We start from the raw sequence: 5,182 nt of genomic DNA on the forward strand, positions 1-5,182 counted from the left end.
TGAGGACAATGAGGGCTACTTACTTACAGTCTCCACCAAGGACGTATGGAAGTCATTCAAACGTGTTAACCCTCGCAAGGCTGCTGGCCCAGACGGAATCCCTAGCAGCGCCCTCAGAGTATGTGCAGACCGGCTGGGCTGGCTGTTGTGTTTTGGACATCTTCAATCTCTCTAGCTCAGGCCGCTGTCGCCACCTGCTTCAAGGTGTCCACTATCATCCCTGTGCCCAAGAAAGGGAAAGTAACAACTGAAAGACTACTGTCCCGTAGCTCTCACCTCAGTCATCATGAAGTGCTTCAAGAGGCTAGTTAAAGACCACATCACCTCGCTCTCCGACAAACTCGACCCTCTCCAATTTGCCTACCGCCCTGACAGATCCACAGACGACGCAATCGCCATTGCACTGCACACTGCCCTCACCCACCTGGACAAAAGGAAAGGATATGTGAGGATGCTGTTCATTGACTACAGCTCGGCCGTCAATACCATAGTGACCTCTAAGCTCACCGCAAAGCTCACGGCGCTGGGACTGAACTCCTGCCTGTGCATTTGGAACCTGGACTTCCTGACGGGCCGCCCCCAGGTGGTGAAGGTAGGCAACGTTACCTCCTCAACACTGATTCTCGACGTGTGGGGCCCCACAAGGGTGCGTCATCAGTCCCCTCCTGTACTCCCTGTAGTCCCACGACTGCATGGCCTCACACAGTTCCAACTCCCAAGTCTGCTGACGACCGACAGTAGTAGGCCTGATTACCAACAGGGAGGAGGTAGGCACTGACGGCGTGGTGCCAGGTAAACAACCTTTCCATCAGTCAGCAAAACAAAGGAGGGACCAAGCTGGGTACGCCCCCATCCTCAACGGGGCTGCCGTGGAGACCGTCAAAAACGTAAAGTTCCTTGGCGTGCACATCTCCTAGACGCTGAAATAGTCAAACTGCACGGACACCATGGTGAGGAGGGCATGTCAGCGACTCTTCAACCTCAGGATGCTGAAGAAATTTGGCCTGCCCCAGAGGGCCCTCAGTGTTCTACAGGAGCCCCATTGAGAGTAAACTGTCGGCCTGCATCACATCCTGGTACGGCAACTCAACCGCCACGGACCACAAGGTGCTACAGAGGGTGGTGCGCTCAGCCGAATGCACCATTGGGTGCACACTGCCTGCCCTCCAGGACACCTACAACACCAGATGTGGCAGGAAGGCCAAGAAGATCATCAGGGACCCCAGCCACCTGAGCAATGGCCTGTTTTCCCCGTTTCCATCACTCAGATGCATGCAGTATAGGAGCATCATGGCAAGTACTGCAATACTGGCCAATAACTTATACCACAGCCCATCAGGCTGTGGAATAGCCACCACTAGTCAGCTACCTTGTCCCCTTCTTCCTCCTGCTACTCCCCCTGTGGACATTACCTTCCCCCCAACTAACTTTTTTGCCTGCCCCCACCCCAATGGACATTTGTCATTGCTACAGTTTTAGTATGCATATATTATTTTTATTGTATTGTTTTATTTCACCTTGTCCTGCAGTGTTGGAGCTTGTGTAATTCCATATGCAACCCTGTACATATGACTACATTTTAAACAATCTAAGTTTTGCAATGGAAAACGTTTAGCAACAAACTAGTTTCTATTGGACAAATTCAGTCAGGTAGCGGTTAAGAGCGTTGGGCCAGTAACTGAAAGGTCGCTGGTTCGAATCCCCCGAGCTGACTAGGTTTGAAATCTGTCTGGCCCCTGAGCAAGGCACTTAACCCTAATTGCTCTGGATGAGAGTGTCTGCTAAATGACTAAAATGTAAATGTAGGTTCCTAGAGTGAATGGTTTCAGACAAAATATTTTTAAAGGGAATCCAACTAATGAATACACCCAAGTTGTCTTCAAACACTAGATGGCAGCGCAGTACTGTACCGAAGATTTTTATAACTAACCCAAGATAGACCACAGCTTGTTGTTTCCAATGGGAGCAAATTAAATGAATCAGTGGGCAGAACCAAGCACGAGCTAACGAGATCCTATTGACGTGTTCTTGCATGTAGTTGCATATTTCTGTTAAATACAAACCCTTCAACCCAAAAAGGTCTGTGGTGTTGATGGTATCCTAAATTAAATGTATAAAATATACAGACCACAAATTCCAATTGCCTATACTTAAACTCTTAAACATCATCCTCAGCTTTGGCATCTTCCCCAATATTTGGAACCAAGGACTGATAAACCCAATCCACAAAAGTGGAGACAAATTTTACCCCAATAACTACTGTGGAATATGAGTCAACAGCAACCTTGGGAAAATCTGCTGCATTATCATTGAGTAGACTGTTACATTTCCTCAGTGAAAACAATGTACTGAGCAAATGTCAAATTGGCTTTTTAACAAATTACCTCATGACAGACCATGTATTCACCCTTCACACCCTAATTGACTAACAAAACAAAGGCAAAGTCTTCTCATGCTTTGTTGATTTGAGGGTCTGCTATACAAGCTGATGGAAAGCGGTGTTGGGGAAAAACATACAACATTCTAAAATCCATGTACACAAACAAGTATGCGGTTAAAATTGGCAAGAAACGCACACATTTCTTTCCACAGGGCCGTGGGGTGAGACAGGGATCCAGCTTGAGCCCCACTCTCTTCAACATATATATCAACGAATTGGCGAGGGCACTAGAACAGTCTGCAGGACCCGGCATCACCCTACTAGAATCTGAAGTCAAATGTCTACTGTTTGCAGATGATCTGGTGCTTCGGTCCCCAACCAAGGAGAGCCTACAGCAGCACTTAGAACTTATGCACAGATTCTGTCAGACCTGGGCCCTGACAGTAAATCTCACCAAAAAAGGTCCAGTTGCCAGGACCACAAATATAAACTCCATCTAAACTCTGTTGCGCTAGAGCACACAACACACTATACCTCCATCGGCCTAAACATCAGCACCACAGGTAACTTCCGCAAAGCTGTGAATGATCTGAAAGACTAGGCAAGAAGGGCTTTCTACACCATCAAAAGGAACAAATCTTGAATCAGTTATAGAACCCATTGCCCATAATGGTTGTGAGGGACAAAATGGGACAAACACCAAATTGAGACTACATGCAGAATTCTGCAAAAACATCATCTGTGTACAACGTAAAACACCAAATAATGCATGCAGAGCAGAATTGGGACGATACCTGCTAATACCCAGAAAAGAGCAGTTAAATTCTACAACCACCTAAAAGGAAGCGATTCCCAAACCTTCCATAACAAAGCCATCATTTACAGAGAGATTAATCTAGAGAATAGTCCCCTAAGCAAGCTGGTCCTGGGGCTCTGTTCACAAACACAAACAGACCCCAAAGAGCCCCAGGACAGCAACACAATTACACCCAACCAAATCTTGAGAAAACAAAAAGATAATTACTTGACACATTGGAAAGAATTAACCAAAAAACAGCGCAAACTGAAATGCTATTTGGCCCTAAACAGAGAGTACACAGTGGCAGAATACCTGACCACTGTGACTGACCCAAAATTAAGGAAAGCTTTGACTATGTACAGACTCTGAGCATAGCCTTGCTATTAAGAGAGGTCGCCGTATGCAGACCTGGCTCTCAAGAGAAGACAGTATATGTGCACACTGCCCACAAATTGAGGTGGAAACTGAGCTGCACTTCCTAACCTCCTGCCAAATGTATGACCATATTAGTGACACATTTATCCTTCAGATTACACAGACCCACAAAGACTTTGAAAACAAATCCAATTTTTATAAACTCCCATATCTATTAGGTGAAATACCAGTGTGCCATCACAGCAGCAAGATGTGTGACATGTTGCCACAAGAAAAGGGCAACCAGTGAAGAACAAACACCATTGTAAATTCAACCCATATTTGTTTTTTATTTTCCCCTTTGTACTTTAACTATTTGCACATTGTTACAACACTGTACATAGCCAAATGACATGTTGCCCCAAACATAATACTTTGTATTCAGGACGAAAAGTTAATTGCTTTGCCAGATTTTTTGCAGTATTACTTTAGTGCCTTGTTGCAAACAGGATGCATGTTTTGGAATATTTGTATTTTGTACATGCTTCCTTCTTTTCACTCTGTCAATTAGGTTAGTATTGTGGAGTAATACAATGTTGTTGATACATCCTCAGTTTTCTCCTATCACAGCTATTAAACTCTGTAACTGTTTTAAAGTCAACATTGGCCTCATGGTGAAATCACTAACTTCACCATGCTCAAAGGGATATTCAATGTCAGCTTTTTTTATTTTGACCCATTTACCAATAGGTGCCCTTCTTTGCGAGGCATTGGAAAACCTCCCTGGTCTTTGAGGTTGAATCTGTTTGAAATTCACTGCTCGACTGGAGGGACCATACAGATAACTGTATGTGTGGGGTACAGAGATTAGGTATTCATTCAAAAATCATGATAGTATGGAAAATGTATGCACTCACTAACTGTAAGTTGCTCGGGATAAGAGCGTCTGCTAAATGACTAAAATGTTAAATGTCTCTATTCCTTTGAAACTTTTGAGTGTAATGTTTACTGTTAATTTCTTTTTGTTTTCCACTTTTGTTTATTATCTATTTCACTTGTGTTGGCAGTGTAATCATATGTTTCCCATGACAATAAAGCCCATTGAATTGGTTTGTGCAATAACTCAATTTGCCCTGGCAATTTTTAGAAACTTCTCAAACAGTAAAGTCTACAAAATGTTGTCCACTCTGTTCGTAACAGATTCTAGTTTTGGGAACAGAACTGTATTGAGAGAATGTTTAATCGATGAGAATTTGCAGAATGTCGACCAAAAGCCGTCTCGCTCCATCTTTTCCTACTGCCGGCCACCGGGCTTTTTCTCATCACCATATTTGGTGGTGAGTGGAAACGCCAACCGGATGCTTCAGATTTATACATCCGGTAAAACATCTGGCTCATTGTTCTGTGACTATAGTGAAGTAGTGGTGGTCCGACATAAGACTATTTGACAAGCCTGGCTCAATCAATCATAGTCTGTTACAACAATTTTATAGTTTTCATAGAAGACAGATTTACAGTCGTTAGAAAAACCAAGATGCCTTTCTTTGAATTGAAACATTAATGTTACAAGCATCATCATTTTTGTAAGGATATGACGACGCTGTTCCTTGCTTCTGAGGGAATCAACCAATCAGACCTCACTTGTCTGT

Source organism: Coregonus lavaretus, assembly GCF_964263955.1.
Source record: "Coregonus lavaretus genome assembly, chromosome: 31".
NCBI lineage: Eukaryota > Metazoa > Chordata > Actinopteri > Salmoniformes > Salmonidae > Coregonus > Coregonus lavaretus.